This window comes from Lethenteron reissneri, chromosome 23 (assembly GCF_015708825.2).
Source record: "Lethenteron reissneri isolate LAM-NWPU_2019-01 chromosome 23, ASM1570882v1, whole genome shotgun sequence".
NCBI lineage: Eukaryota > Metazoa > Chordata > Hyperoartia > Petromyzontiformes > Petromyzontidae > Lethenteron > Lethenteron reissneri.
In genome coordinates, this window is record NC_083801.1 from 11,706,967 (window position 1) to 11,723,523 (window position 16,557).

Below are 16,557 nucleotides of genomic sequence, written 5' to 3' on the forward strand. Positions count from 1 at the left end.
TAATCTGTCAATTTATTTGAAAAATATATAGCAGAGTGTTCAATATTTAATTTTATTTAATAACATTGTATACAATAATTGCTATCGTAGTGCAATAATGCCGTGGTAATTTGGGTGGAACGATAGTGCACTGGTTAGGATACTGGGTTATGAGCCCGGTTGTCATGGGTTCGATTCTCAGGTGTGGCTAACACATCAGTGGCGAGTGCGATACGAACCAGCATGGTCGTGAAGGATGGCCAAACAACATCCATGACCGACGCGGCATGAGGATACCTTCATCCAGCAGTAGACTATTAAAGGGGCAATGTGATCCTGCACTGCACAAGCATTTCCATATATACAGTAGTAGTAACATTTCCACATTAGCATACGATATAGCCATCTCCAAGATGATAGGCAATTTGGGCATGTCTTGATTTCAAGGTAGACTGCAGTGTTTGTAGATAAGATATGCCTGAAACAAGAATAATATTTCCAGATGCATGATTAATGTAACACCCCCGTGGCAGGTTGCATAAAATACAAATTAAACACTTTCTGTCGTTACCACTGGAATCTGAGGGATATGTATATTTTAAGAAAGCTGCTATGGCTAAGGTGGAAAAAACATCACGTAGGGCTTCAATTTGCAAACAAAGGCAAATGTATCACTACAGAATTATTGAAAGTTATTGCATACACCTGCTGTGTTTTCAGGTTGCATCACGTGTTGTTCGGCACCGTTGCCTGGACGTTTCGCTACACGTGTTGTGGGGGCTTCATGAGGTCCTGAACGTGGAGCGAAAACATGTGAACATCGTGCCCAACCACACATAGCCGCGCTCACGCAACCTCTGACATCGCTCACGCGGGAGACAGCTTTGCAGCGTAGTTGCGGAAAACCGACGCGGGCGTTATTGAAAATCGTAAACAGCACGTCCGAGCTGAGAGCCACCTGTAAATTAAGGGGATTTGTTCATTGAGTTCGCAATAGGAACTTGGGGAGCATCCTGGACTTTTATTCAGCACTGTGCACAAGTGACCCTCTGGCTCCATGTCTCAATGGGCTCACGCCGAGCTATAAAACACAGAGGGCAATAGCAACAGCAGCCGATTTGATGTCTTGATTCATTTGCGTATATTGATGTACGTGATCGGCGGTCACGGAAACGTCCCTAAAGGCGAGCTTGCTCGTGCGGTTGGTTGGCTTCAACATTCTCTGTTGTGTTGTTCCCTGTGGTCTCAAAGATGTCTGGGAACAAGCCGAAATCCCAGAAAATATGCGACTTTGGGCCAAGTGGTTGGAACCGTTTGACCAGCTTTGGCCCAAAGTTACTGGGATGTTTCTCTACAATCAACCACATACAGAACTCCTCATCCGCAATCCTATTACCCTCGACTCCTATTAATTATACGCGGGAGCTGTAGGGTCCGTGAAAACTCCCGCTACCCGCGGCTTTATTCATGTTCTATTTTCCGACATTATTCGCGACCTTTGCCATAAGTTTCCGTGTAACGGCGTCCAATTACACCCGAATTGTGTTACACTCGAGGATAAGGTGATGAGCGTGAAACACATACGCAGAGACACACACACAGACACGGAGACATCCACAGAGACACGAATACAGAGAAATGGGAGGAATAAATACGGAGACACACACACACAGACACCACTTGTTTGTAAATGTTTTTGGACAGCGCACGTCGCTTTGAAGGGATGATGGACAATGGTCAAGAATAACAATGGAGTGGCCGCCAAGGAATGGAAAGTGCTCCCCCTCCTCATGTCCAATGAAGAGGGGGAGCGATTTGTTCCGGTGCAGATGCTAGATGGATTGTTGCATCGCATGAGAGATTAGGTGGGCCGAGGGTGGCCTTCATCAGCAGTCGATCGATCATTGCTGATAAATATAAAAGATAACGGTGCAGCCCTGCAATTGCTTGTTCACGACACTGATGGCGAAAAGGGGCCGTCCATAAATGACGTCACGCGATTTTGGACGATTTTTTACCCCCCCCTCCTCGTCACACGGCGTCACAAAGAGTCAGACCCCCCCTCAAATATGACGTCACAAAGCTCTGACCCCCCCCCCCCAAAATAAAACATGCTTAAAATCGCTTTAAACTATTGTCATTGTAGTGCGTATTTAATGTGGCGCTGCACTCTGCTGTTGTAGGAGAAAACATTTATTAAAAAGTCCATTTAATTAAGTAGAACGTGTTGTGTAAATCTATTTAAAGTTGCGCATTTTGATGTGACGTCACATTTCTCAACCCCTCCCCCCCTCGTCACACATCGTCACAAATGTCTGACCCCCCCCCCACCCCCTAGGTGCGTGACGTCATTTATGGACGGCCACAAAGGGGAGGGGGGGGCGTCCGCTAGATGGAGCAGCTCTATAGATCTCAGAGAGTCTCGCCAGAGAGTCTTCTAGTCTTGGCCTGCTCTTCTAAGCTGGCCAGCCATCTCTGGAGAGGTGTGAGCAGCCCCCACACTTTACCCCACGACATGTCACCTGCCCATCGACTCATTGTGGTGTAGCCATTTACACTGCTGGGGGGGGAGGTTTAATAAACGTGTCCATCGTTTCAGCTGCCGCGTCTGGAGATCGAATTTGAACCAGCGATTTCTTGTTTGCAAATCTAGCGTGATCACCACAACACCGTGGCAACATCGAAGATTACGATACATTTTGGGACCTCCTTTGCCAGTGTAGTGGTGATACGCGCTGGGATTAGGGATCGTATGCCAGCGCGTAATGATTGGCTGTGTAGGTGGTGACGCGCGCTGACGGTGGAGGATCAGGGGTCAGCGCGGGGTCGTGGGTTACGGGGTACTGATTGGCTGGGGGCCGGTGACGCGCTGAGAGGGAGTGATCAGGTGGCAGCGCGGTGTGATTGGAGGAGGAGTGTTAACACGCGCTGGGGAAAACGGATCGTAGAGAGAGTGCGTCGTGATTGGTTCACTAAGGAACGATGCTCACGTCGACGTCCGCTTTAGCTCCGTCTCTCGTGAGCAGGGGCTATAAAAGGGGATGCACACAGGCGTAAGGGCAGTGTGTAACCAGCGAAGAATGAAGACGGGGATGAAGACCTAGGGCCCTGCGGTACCTAGTCCCGCTGTCCTAACGGGACCGGGACTCTGTGTAACCCAGAGGCGAGTGTAGTGTGTGTAGCCATAGGCATAGGGTCTACACGAGTGAAGTGTATTGTGTAGCCAGAGGCATAGGGTCTACACGAGTGAAGTGTATCGTGTTTAGCCAGAGGCCTAGAGTTTACACGAGATTAGTGGAGTGTGTAGTCGGAAGAAGGGAGACCACACGTTGTATTTTGACACGTAAAGATTTAATAAAAGTGTGTTCCCGTCAAGAAGTTCCTGCCGTCAATTCCAATACTTCAACTGGCGTCAGAAGTGAAACGGTCTTCCAAGCATGGATACAAGGAGGAGCCGTCGGACCCACGGGATTGACCACGGGGACAACCTCGACGACGCGGGCCAGCTGGCATCGGGGGGTGAGGAAGAGGAGTTGCCCACGGGGCAGGATCCGCCGACGGCGCCGGACGAGCGACGGGGGACTGACACCGTGCTCCGCGAGGCGCACTCCCGTCTGGCGGAGCTGCTGCTCGCCGCCGCGTCCATCCTGGCGGAGATCAGCTCGCCGGGAGGAGCGGGGACGGCGGCCGACGTTCTACAGGGTCGCCCTGCAGATTCCCGCCAAAACGATTTGGCGATTCCCGCCATTTCATCTGCACCGACTTTTGGCGGGAACGGCCATCACCACGTGGCAGCGGTTCTCCATGCGCGCCCGCTGACGTCACCAACGCGCGCGGCGGACCGCCATCACACACCCGCCACTGGGGCCGCCATCTTACACACCGACGGGGCGGCAGAGAGGAAGCACGAGGAGGAGGACGACTTCATCTTTCAGCAACGCCTTCCCACGTTGTCAGCCTTCAAGGCGGAAGGCGGGGATTGGAGCCAATTTCAGCGCAGATTTTTGGCGCATCAGGAGATGTCCGCCTGGTCCGACGCTACGGCACTGCGGGCACTGCCTGCCATGCTGGACGACAATGCGCTCGCGGCCTTCACGTCCGCACGCAGGTCGGACCGCTCCACGCTCAAGGATGCGCTGGCTCTCATGGCCAAGGTCTATGGTCCTCCCTCGGCGTGCCGCCATCATTTTTATGCAAGACGGAAGGCGGACACGGAGACCGTGCTCGCCTACCGCACGGCGTTGCTTGCTCTTGCCGACGCCGCGTTCCCTCGTATGGACGAGGAGGGCCAAGATGCGATGGTTTTGGAGCAGCTGCTCAAGTTGGCGCAGGACCTGGGGGTCCCCATCAACACGGCCGACGAGACCGATATTTCTTCCTTACGGGTCGCCACGAGCATACAAGCGCACGAGGTCCTTCAACGTAAACAGGGGGTCGTCTGCAACGCTGCCGTGGCCTCAACTCCGGGCCCGGTTGTCACCGTGCCCCAAGTCGTCAGCCCACGAGAGGAGGCGTTCATCGCGGGACGACCGTGGGACTGGAGGTCGGGGGGTCGTTCGCCTCTGCGAGCGGCCCGCAAGCTGGAGCAACCGAGATCTCCGACGACTGTCATCACGTGCTATAACTGCGGCCTCCGGGGCCACGTGGCCTCCGGTTGCCGCGCCCCACGTCAGCGCGCCATGGGACCTCGGCTGGACGACGAACAAGGCCCCAAGTCATCCCTGCAAATCCCGGCAAGTCGCGACACCTCACATGCTTGGCCCGCATACTCGACACATATGGGTCGTCGCGTTGCGGCGGGGGAGAGCCGAGTAGAGTTCGGGGATTCGGTTCGGAGAGGGGGGTTCGGCCGGGACCGGGGAGACATTAAATGGTCGGAGTTGGGGCACAGAATAGTGGCTGCCTCAGCGGGTTCATCCGTCGTCACCGGATCTATTGATGGGGTCGAGGTCAGGGTGTTAGTGGACACGGGGGCATCGGCGACTATTATATCGGATCTCATTTATAATATTCTCCCTGTACAATGTCGTCCGCTTCTTCCGGTGGATGTGCCATTTTACGCCGCTAACGGGGGATCGTTGGGCATTATCGGTCAGATTAGGGCGCCCATTTGCATTTGTGATATCAAATTGTCAGGACCCGTTTTCGTTTCGTCCTCCCTGGCGGTCCCTTGTCTATTGGGCACTGATTTTTTGGCAAAAATGCCCATCAAAATTCTCATTGATCAGCGTTGCATTGAACTACCATCGGGTCGCCGTATTTCATTTTTGACGAGCCCTAATGTAATTCGGACGGCGTGCGCTACCATACAGGCGTTAGCGACACAGACCGTGCACGTGCCCCCGGGTTCACAAATGTTAATTCCCCTCCGGTTGCGGAAGCCATGGGTGAAGGAGGCCTCGGAACAGGGCATGCTTTTGGGTCCTTCTAATAGGGCTGTTGGAGGTCTCGATTTGTCGGTGGCTCACACTTTGGTTGGGGCTGACAGGGATCCGTTTGTGATGGTTTTAAACGCTGGGGCGCGGCCGGCCGTCATTCAGCAGGGCACCGTGCTAGCTCACGCGGCGCGGGTCCCTGCGGAGGAGAGGCTGGTTGCGCAGGCTGATCCGAGCCCCACGAAAAACGTAACATTGAAGGAGGACCTCGATTGGGTTGATTCGCTGTGCGCGGACTCTGACGATTTGTCAGCGGTACAGTTGGGTGCGCTGCGCGGGTTGCTAATTGAATTTTCGGATGTCTTCAGTAAACATAAGTATGACATTGGGTGCACGGACCTGCTACGCCACCACATTGAAACGGGCGATGCGGCACCGGTCAGGCAAAATCCCTTCTGACTGAGTCCTGCTGAGAAGGAACATGTTCAGTCGGCAGTTAACGATATGCTAGAAGCCGACATTATTTCGCCTTCTTCCAGTCCTTGGGGAGCACCTATTGTGCTCGTTAAAAAGCAGGACGGGTCCCTGCGATTTTGCGTCGATTTCCGTCGCCTGAATAAGATCTCTGTGGCCGACGCGTATCCGCTCCCCAGGATGGACGAGTCTCTCGACGCACTGTCTGGAGCGCGATACTTTTCGACTCTTGATTTATTATCCGGATTCTGGCAGTTGCCACTCGACGAAGAGTCTAAGCCTAAGACTGCATTTCGGACTCCAGGGGGCCTGTTTCAGTTTAACCAGTTACCCATGGGACTTCACTCCTCTCCTGCGACGTTTCAGCGTCTTATGGAATTGGTTTTGTCGGGCTTGCAGTGGGATACGTGCCTCATTTACCTTGACGATGTCATTGTTTTCGGTAAAACGTTTGAAGAACACCTCCAGCGATTGAGAGGGGTGTTCTTGCGAATGCGATCGGCTAAATTAAAGTTTAAACCGGCCAAATGCCACCTTTTTCGTAAATCCGTGAGGTACTTGGGTCACATTGTCGACTCTTCGGGGATTTCTACCGATCCTGCGAAGACGGACTGTGTCAGTTCGTGGCCGACGCCCACGTCAGTGTCAGACGTGCGCAGTTTCATCAGTTTTGCTTCGTATTATCGCCGATTCATTGAGCACTTCGCCACCATTGCAAAACCCTTGCACGCTCTAACGGCGAAAGGAGTGAAGTTCCGATGGGGACCGGAGGAGGAGGCTGCATTCTGCTCCCTCCGGGACGCCTTGGTTAGGGCCCCACCCTTGCGCTATCCGGACTTTGCGAGTCCCTTCTTGCTAGACACAGATGCTAGCAACACGGGCATTGGGGGAGTGCTGTCCCAAGTCGTTGGAGGGGTCGAACGAGTGGTCGCCTATGGTAGCAGGGTGTTGTCGCCGGCAGAGCAGCGCTACTGCGTCACCCGTCGCGAACTGCTTGCCATTGTTTTTTTTGTACAACAATTCAGGCCATATCTCTATGGTCGTCATTTCACGGTCCGGACGGACCACGCGGCGCTCCAGTATTCATTGCGGGTCGCCCAGCCCTCGGGCCAATTGTCGCGGTGGTTGGAAGTCCTCCAGGACTATCAGTTCACGACTACGTACCGTAAAGGGTTGCGACACACAAATGCCGATGCCCTGTCGCGGTTGTTGCCTTGTCACAAATGTGCGTGCTTATCGGGATCGGCGCGCTGTAAACCGCCGGTTACGGAAGGTAGGGAGGCGTTGGTTGCGACCGCGAGCACACCAATTGGGGATGGTCCCGCTACCCCAGGGGGTCAGGACTCGCTGCTCTCACTGTCATTGATTGAGTGGGGCCGTCTCCAAATGGCGGACAGCTCCCTGCTGGCATTGCGCCGCAAGACGGGGGGTTCCGAAGGTAACCACGACCGAACTGGCTCCTACGAGCTTAAGCAAGGCCTGTTGATGAGATGGGACAGTTTGTCCCGGCGGCATGCGATTGTGGTGCCTTCTGCTGTGAGGGGGAAGGTTGTCTTGGCCGCACACGAACGCCTCTTGCATTTGGGAGTTAACAAAACGCTTGCCCTGCTTCAGCGTGACTATTATTGGCCGGGAATGGGGGGTGACGTGGTGAATATTCTGAAGGGTTGTGTTGAGTGCGCCAGACGGAAACCACCGCCCGTGGCAGCTAATCCACCGCTGCAATCTATTCAGGTCTCGCGCACTAACGAGCTCGTTGCACTCGATATTCTGGGGCCTTTTCCGGTCACGCCTAGGGGTAATAAGTACCTGTTGGTGGGGGTCGAATATTTTACCCGGTGGCCTATGGCGTGGCCACTCGCCAACCAGTCGGCAGCGGCTGTGACGGACGCCTTTGTCCAGGGCTACGTCCTGGACAAGGGGGCTCCCGAACGCTTGCTGACTGACCAAGGGAAAAATTTTTCGAGTAAATTACTGCAAGAGGTGTGCGACCTGTTGGGTACCAAGAAGGTGCGTACCTCCCCGTACCACCCGCAGACGGACGGGATGGTGGAGAGGCTTAACAGGACATTGACTTCTATGCTGTGCCAGCAGGTGTGTGAGGCACATGTTGATTGGGACCTGCAGGTTCCTGGGGTCCTCGCCGCGTATAGAATGGCCCCCCATGCAGCAACGGGATTTTCCCCGTTTTATCTAATGTAGGGTCGGGAAGCCGACCCGCCCATGGAAACGCAGCTGGGTCTGCCCGCACCACGAACTAATTCGAAATTGGCAGAGCATATTAAATTTAATATTCATAAGCTGACAGAGGCAAGGGAGGCCGCACGGCTTAATTCGCGGGCTCGCCAAATTGCAAACGAGCGGTTGCGGGCACGGAAGGTGTCCGTGCACAATTGGGAACCAGGTGACAGCGCCTGGCTGCATTGCCCTCAGGCACCTTTGGCTACGTCGCCTAAATTGTTGAAGCCGTGGCGGGGACCCGTGGAGGTCGTGCGGGTTGCACGCCCCCAGTGCGTTCAGATAAAATGGGGAAAACGCCGTTGGTACGTCCACCCCTCCCGACTGAAACCGTTCTCGCCTCCGTATGGCCTCCCCTTGTGTCGTGAGGGCCGAGCATGTGACGTGACCGACGACCCTGAGGGGGAATTGTCTTTGCCTGCTCCTCACATGTCTCCGCCTGATCCGCTCCCAGGTGTCTCGGAACTGACAGATGCCGACCACCGGCGGCCGGATCTTCACGGCGGGGCCGGTCCTTCCAGGCCCGATCCGCGCCGTCTAGAGCTGCCGGAGCCACCGGACGGTCGCCAACGTCCCGTCCCATACGACGGACCGGCCAGACGGACTCGCGCTAGGTCGCGCTACTTTGTGTGACCTACCACGTGAGGAGTCGAGGCAGCCGGAGCGCCTCGGCACTGCGTTTAGTCAGAGTGACACTTGGCGTGTTCGTTTTACGGTGTTCGCTTTTACTGTATTGTTCGTCGGGCTGTATATTGCTTCGTATTTAAGTGTTGTGTTGTGTTGTTGTTGTTGTGTTACGGGGCACACTGGGAGGTGGAGTTTCTTTGTTACTGCGTTGACGTTAGGTTGTGTTGTTGGTTAACAGCCGGGCCGGCTGCAAGCTATGTGGGAGGGGGTGATGTAGTGGTGATACGCGCTGGGATTAGGGATCGTATGCCAGCACGTAATGATTGGCTGTGTAGGTGGTGACGCGCGCTGACGGTGGAGGATCAGGGGTCAGCGCGGGGTCGTGGGTTACGGGGTACTGATTGGCTGGGGGCCGGTGACGCTGAGAGGGAGTGATCAGGTGGCAGCGCGGTGTGATTGGAGGAGGAGTGTTAACACGCGCTGGGGAAAACGGATCGTAGAGAGAGTGCGTCGTGATTGGTTCACTAAGGAACGATGCTCACGTCGACGTCCGCATCAGCTCCGTCTCTCGTGAGCAGGGGCTATAAAAGGGGATGCACACAGGCGTAAGGGCAGTGTGTAACCAGCGAAGAATGAAGACGGGGATGAAGACCTAGGGCCCTGCGGTACCTAGTCCCGCTGTCCTAACGGGACCGGGACTCTGTGTAACCCAGAGGCGAGTGTAGTGTGTGTAGCCATAGGCATAAGGTCTACACGAGCCGAATGCATTGTGTGTAGCCAGGGACATAGGGTCTACACGAGTCGAGTGTATTGTGTAGCCAGAGGCATAGGGTCTACACGAGTGAAGTGTATCATGTTTAGCCAGAGGCCTAGAGTTTACACGAGATTAGTGGAGTGTGTAGTCGGAAGAAGGGAGACCACACGTTGTATTTTGACACGTAAAGATTTAATAAAAGTGTGTTCCCGTCAAGAAGTTCCTGCCGTCAATTCCAATACTTCACCAGTACCAAGATATAAGAATTGGGTTTTCCCCTTTTTTCTGGCAACAAAACCGAATCCTCTTTTTTTTTACAAAGAATCATGTCTGCATTAACCACAATACTATGCAAACCAAAAACATACTCTGATAATAAAGGCGTACAGCTGTACGCCTTTTGGCGTCCTCTGGTCTAACACCGTTTGAGACGAGGCTCAAAAGAAAGCTGTCTCTGGTGTAGACCAATCAGTTTCAAGGACAATGCATAGATTATCAGAGTATGTTTTTTTTTAAATCTAGATTTGTTTTCATTCTGACCGCAACTATTGTGGTTAATGCAGACATGATTCCTTGTAAAAAAAGGTCTCATTTTCGTTGCCAGAAAAAAGGGGAAAACCCTATTCTTATTACGATACATTATTCACAGTATCTGTATGTACAACAAACAAATATAACACGAAACACATACGCGCAGTGGCTGGGGATTGTGCGGGTTTCATGGGCAGTGTCTCAATTGGCTGCATGGGCAAGATTCACGCCGTCCGGAGGTGCAGGTTTCCTGGCCCTCGAGTAAATTATATAAATTATATTACCGAATGAATCGGCGCACGTAATACAACCGCGTCTCCTTCTCACGTTCAGTCCCTCCACGTGCAGCGAATGTTTTGCACATCGCATTGGCCACGCGGCTCTCCGAAAGAGTTCGGTCTAAATCAGCGGCATTGGTGGTAACGCGGTGCGGACAAAGTCCGTGCACGATCATCATCATCATACACTTTGATTCTTTCGGTAAAGTCACGTAGGTATAAAATAAAATATTTTTGGTTCTTAAAATATTTTATTTTATTTTCTTCCCTACGCGACTTTACCGAAAGAACCAAAGAGTATGGATCCCTGCGGTCATGAAAGCTTCAAATCAAGATCATCATCATCATCTTATATTCTTGGTTCTTTCGGTAAAGTCATGTAGAAGAGAAATAATAAAATAATACAAATATCAAACAATATTATCAGAGTATGTTTAATATTTTTATTATTTTATTATTTCCCTTCTACATGACTTTACCGAAAGAACCAAGCATATGAATCCCTGCGGTCACGAAAGTTTTAAATAAAAAAATCATCATCATCGTTAATATTTTTCGATTTAAAGCTTTCGTGACTGCATGCAGGGATTCATCTTCTTGGTTCTTTCGGTAAAGTCACGTAGGAGGGAAATAATAAAATAATAAAAATAAAACATAATAAAATAGCAATATAATAAAATAATAAAATTAAATATAATGTTTTTTTAGAATGTTTTATTTTATTTATTTTATTATTTCCCTTCTACGTGACTTTACCGAAAGAACCGAGAAGATCGTTAATATTTTACATAATATGCAAATTAGTTGGCTTGTGACGTCACAACCATTGCCTCCTTAGTCCCCGCCCCCTTTCCGTCACGCCCCCCAAGCACAGAGCGTTGTGTTCCTCCGCCGCCGTCGGCGGTGCGCTTCGGTCCTCCCGAGGGGGCGGGGCAGGCAGGAGGGGGGGGAGGGGCGAGGCGGGGAGGGGGTTGTGTGTAGGCGGGTTGTGAGTCGTGCGCTTCCGCGCTCGTCAGCTAGCGCCGCGCCGGGCGATGTGGAGCACGAGGAGGTGGAGGAGGAGGAAGTGTAGGAGCTGCTGTCACTGCTGCTGCTACTGCTGCTGCTGAGGCTGCTGCTGCTACTGCTGTTGCTGTTGAGGAAGCCGCAGCTGTTTGAAGGAATCCTCGCGAACGGGTCTCGGACACCGCGAGGGAGGAGGATCAATGCGTCTGGCTGGCTGCGGCAGCAACGAGCCCGGTGAACGGTGAGTGAGTGGGTGGGTTGTACGTGAACGTGTGTCTGAATGAATGTGTGATGAATTAACATGTGTGTGTGTGGTAGTGTGATTGTGCGTGTGTGTGTGGGGGGGGGGGGGTCATTCAGAAGTGCTCGCCAACACCACTTGCACACAAAAGTCTGATGAGGATAATATGGGGGGGGGGGGGGGTGGGATCTTTGTGTATTGTTTGTTTGGGTGAAAGTGGATGTGTGTGGGTGAGTGTGGGTGAGTATGGGTGAGTCAATGTGTATGTGTGGGTGAGTGTGGGTGAGTCGATGTGTATGTGTGGGTGAGTGTGGGTGAGTCAATGTGTGGGTGAGTGTGTGGGTGAGTGTGGGTGAGTCAATGTGTGGGTGAGTGTATGGGTGTGTGTGGGTGAGTCGATGTGTGTGTGTGAGTGTGGGTGAGTCAATGTGTGGGTGAGTCAATGTGTGGGTGAGTGTGTGGGTGAGGGTGGGTGAGTCAATGTGTGGGTGTGTGTGGGTGAGTCGATGTGTGTGTGTGAGTGTGGGTGAGTCAATGTGTATGTGTGGATGAGTGTGGGTGAGTCAATGTGTGGGTGTGTGTGGGTGAGTCGATGTGTGTGTGTGAGTGTGGGTGAGTCAATGTGTATGTGTGGGTGAGTGTGAGTGAGTCAATGTGTGGGTGAGTGTGTGGGTGAGTGTGGGTGAGTCAATGTGTGGGTGAGTGTATGGGTGTGTGTGGGTGAGTCGATGTGTGTGGGTGAGTGTGGGTGAGTCAATGTGTGGGTGAGTCAATGTGTGGGTGAGTGTGTGGGTGAGTGTGGGTGAGTCAATGTGTGGGTGTGTGTGGGTGAGTCGATGTGTGTGTGTGAGTGTGGGTGAGTCAATGTGTATGTGTGGATGAGTGTGGGTGAGTCAATGTGTGGGTGTGTGTGGGTGAGTCGATGTGTGTGTGTGAGTGTGGGTGAGTCAATGTGTATGTGTGGGTGAGTGTGGGTGAGTCAATGTGTGGGTGTGTGTGGGTGAGTCGATGTGTGTGTGTGTGTGGGTGAGTCAATGTGTATGTGTGGGTGAGTGTGGGTGAGTCAATGTGTGGGTGAGTGTGGGTGAGTCAATGTGTGGGTGAGTGTGTGGGTGAGTGTGGGTGAGTCAATGTGTGGGTGAGTGTGGGTGAGTCAATGTGTGGGTGTGTGTGGGTGAGTCGATGTGTGTGTGTGAGTGTGGGTGAGTCAATGTGTATGTGTGGGTGAGTGTGGGTGAGTCAATGTGTGGGTGTGTGTGGGTGAGTCGATGTGTGTGTGTGTGTGGGTGAGTCAATGTGTATGTGTGGGTGAGTGTGGGTGAGTCAATGTGTGGGTGAGTGTGGGTGAGTCAATGTGTGGGTGTGTGTGGGTAAGTCGATGTATGTGGGTGAGTGTGGGTGAGTCAATGTGTGGGTGAGTGTGGGTGAGTCAATGTGTATGTGTGGGTGAGTGTGGGTGAATCGATGTGTGTGTGTGGGTGAGTGTGGGTGAGTCGATGTGTATGTGTGGGTGAGCGTGGGTGACTCAATGTGTGTGTGTGGGTGAGTGTGGGTGAGTCAATGTGAGTGTGGGTGAGTCAATGTGTGGGTGGGTGTGGGTGAATCAATGTGTGTGTGTGGGTGAGTGTGGGTGAGTCAATGTGTGTGTGTGGGTGAGTCGATGTGTGTGTGTGTGGGTGAGTGCTCCCTACGTGTTCGCTCGCTATTAACAACGCTTTCCCCATCGGTCTCTGTTAATGCGTTGTCTCTGTGATGTATATCTGTCCGCTTGTGCACTGCTACGTGAGTGTGTGCTGCTACGTGAGTATGTGTACTGCTACGTGAGTGTGTGTACTGCTACGTGTGTGTGTGCTGCTACGTGAGTGTGTGTACTGCTACGTGTGTGTGTGTGCTGCTACGTGAGTGTGTGTACTGCTACGTGAGTGTGTGTACTGCTACGTGTGTGTATGCTGCTACGTGAGTGTGTGTACTGCTACGTGTGTGTGTGCTGCTACGTGAGTGTGTGTACTGCTACGTGTGTGTGTGTGTACTGCTACGTGAGTGTGTGTACTGCTACGTGTGTGTGTACTGCTACGTGAGTGTGTGTGCTGCTACGTGAGTGTGTGTGCTGCTACGTGAGTGTGTGTACTGCTACGTGTGTGTGTGTACTGCTACGTGAGTGTGTGTACTGCTACGTGTGTGTGTACTGCTACGTGTGTGTGTACTGCTACGTGTGTGTGTGTGCTGCTACGTGAGTGTGTGTGCTGCTACGTGAGTGTGTGTGCTGCTACGTGAGTGTGTGTACTGCTACGTGTGTGTGTGTACTGCTACGTGAGTGTGTGTACTGCTACGTGTGTGTGTACTGCTACGTGAGTGTGTGTACTGCTACGTGTGTGTGTGCTGCTACGTGTGTGTGTGCTGCTACGTGAGTGTGTGTACTGCTACGTGAGTGTGTGTACTGCTACGTGTGTGTGTGCTGCTACGTGTGTGTGTGTACTGCTACGTGAGTGTGTGTGCTGCTACGTGTGTGTGTGTGTGCTGCTACGTGTGTGTGTACTGCTACGTGAGTGTGTGTACTGCTACGTGTGTGTGTACTGCTACGTGAGTGTGTGTGCTGCTACGTGAGTGTGTGTACTGCTACGTGAGTGTGTGTACTGCTACGTGTGTGTGTGCTGCTACGTGTGTGTGTGTACTGCTACGTGTGTGTGTGTACTGCTACGTGTGTGTGTGTACTGCTACGTGAGTGTGTGTACTGCTACGTGAGTGTGTACTGCTACGTGAGTGTGTGTACTGCTACGTGAGTGTGTGTGTGTACTGCTACGTGAGTGTGTGTACTGCTACGTGAGTGTGTGTACTGCTACGTGTGTGTGTACTGCTACGTGTGTGTGTGTGTACTGCTACGTGAGTGTGTGTACTGCTACGTGAGTGTGTGTACTGCTACGTGAGTGTGTGTACTGCTACGTGAGTGTGTGTACTGCTACGTGTGTGTGTGTACTGCTACGTGAGTGTGTGTACTGCTACGTGAGTGTGTGTACTGCTACGTGTGTGTGTGTACTGCTACGTGAGTGTGTGTGTGCTGCTACGTGAGTGTGTGTACTGCTACGTGAGTGTGTGTACTGCTACGTGTGTGTGTGTACTGCTACGTGAGTGTGTGTACTGCTACGTGTGTGTGTGTACTGCTACGTGTGTGTGTGTACTGCTACGTGAGTGTGTGTGCTGCTACGTGTGTGTGTGTACTGCTACGTGAGTGTGTACTGCTACGTGTGTGTGTGTGCTGCTACGTGTGTGTGTGTACTGCTACGTGTGTGTGTGTGCTGCTACGTGAGTGTGTACTGCTACGTGAGTGTGTGTACTGCTACGTGTGTGTGTGTGTACTGCTACGTGTGTGTGTGTGTACTGCTACGTGTGTGTGTGTGTACTGCTACGTGTGTGTGTGCTGCTACGTGAGTGTGTGTGTACTGCTACGTGAGTGTGTGTACTGCTACGTGAGTGTGTATACTGCTACGTGAGTGTGTGTGTACTGCTACGTGAGTGTGTACTGCTACGTGAGTGTGTACTGCTACGTGTGTGTGTGTACTGCTACGTGAGTGTGTGTACTGCTACGTGAGTGTGTGTGTACTGCTACGTGTGTGTGTATACTGCTACGTGAGTGTGTGTACTGCTACGTGTGTGTGTGTACTGCTACGTGAGTGTGTGTGTACTGCTACGTGTGTGTGTATACTGCTACGTGAGTGTGTGTACTGCTACGTGTGTGTGTGTGTGTACTGCTACGTTAGTGTGTGTGTACTGCTACGTTAGTGTGTGTGTACTGCTACGTGAGTGTGTGTGTACTGCTACGTGTGTGTGTGTGTGTACTGCTACGTTAGTGTGTGTGTACTGCTACGTGAGTGTGTGTGTACTGCTACGTGAGTGTGTGTACTGCTACGTGTGTGTGTACTGCTACGTGTGTGTGTACTGCTACGTGTGTGTGTACTGCTACGTGAGTGTGTGTGCTGCTACGTGAGTGTGTGTACTGCTACGTGAGTGTGTGTACTGCTACGTGTGTGTGTGCTGCTACGTGTGTGTGTGTACTGCTACGTGTGTGTGTGTACTGCTACGTGAGTGTGTGTACTGCTACGTGAGTGTGTGTACTGCTACGTGAGTGTGTGTACTGCTACGTGTGTGTGTACTGCTACGTGTGTGTGTACTGCTACGTGTGTGTGTGTGTACTGCTACGTGAGTGTGTGTACTGCTACGTGAGTGTGTGTACTGCTACGTGAGTGTGTGTACTGCTACGTGTGTGTGTACTGCTACGTGTGTGTGTGTGTACTGCTACGTGAGTGTGTGTACTGCTACGTGAGTGTGTACTGCTACGTGAGTGTGTGTACTGCTACGTGAGTGTGTGTACTGCTACGTGTGTGTGTGTACTGCTACGTGAGTGTGTGTACTGCTACGTGAGTGTGTGTACTGCTACGTGTGTGTGTGTACTGCTACGTGAGTGTGTGTGTGCTGCTACGTGAGTGTGTGTACTGCTACGTGTGTGTGTGTACTGCTACGTGAGTGTGTGTACTGCTACGTGTGTGTGTGTACTGCTACGTGAGTGTGTGTGCTGCTACGTGTGTGTGTGTACTGCTACGTGAGTGTGTACTGCTACGTGTGTGTGTGTGCTGCTACGTGTGTGTGTGTGCTGCTACGTGAGTGTGTGTGTACTGCTACGTGAGTGTGTGTACTGCTACGTGTGTGTGTGTGTACTGCTACGTGTGTGTGTGTGTGTACTGCTACGTGTGTGTGTGCTGCTACGTGAGTGTGTGTACTGCTACGTGAGTGTGTGTGTACTGCTACGTGAGTGTGTACTGCTACGTGAGTGTGTACTGCTACGTGTGTGTGTGTACTGCTACGTGAGTGTGTACTGCTACGTGAGTGTGTGTGTACTGCTACGTGTGTGTGTATACTGCTACGTGAGTGTGTGTACTGCTACGTGTGTGTGTGTGTACTGCTACGTGTGTGTGTGTGCGTACTGCTACGTGAGTGTGTGTACTGCTACGTGTGTGTGTGTGCGTACTGCTACGTGAGTGTGTGTACTGCTACGTGTGTGTG

General features: G+C 52.3%; 1 protein-coding gene across 1 annotated transcript in view; it reads left to right on the top strand.

The window, feature by feature from the left end:
* Nucleotides 1–11,256: 11,256 nt before the first annotated feature.
* The window catches only part of LOC133345983 (polypeptide N-acetylgalactosaminyltransferase 1-like), a 99,413-nt gene continuing 94,112 nt past the window's right edge, over nucleotides 11,257–16,557 (top strand). The window contains exon 1 of the mRNA XM_061557195.1: nucleotides 11,257–11,502. The gene's annotated coding sequence lies outside the window, so the exon portion shown is untranslated. The remainder of the gene's footprint in view (nucleotides 11,503–16,557) is intronic.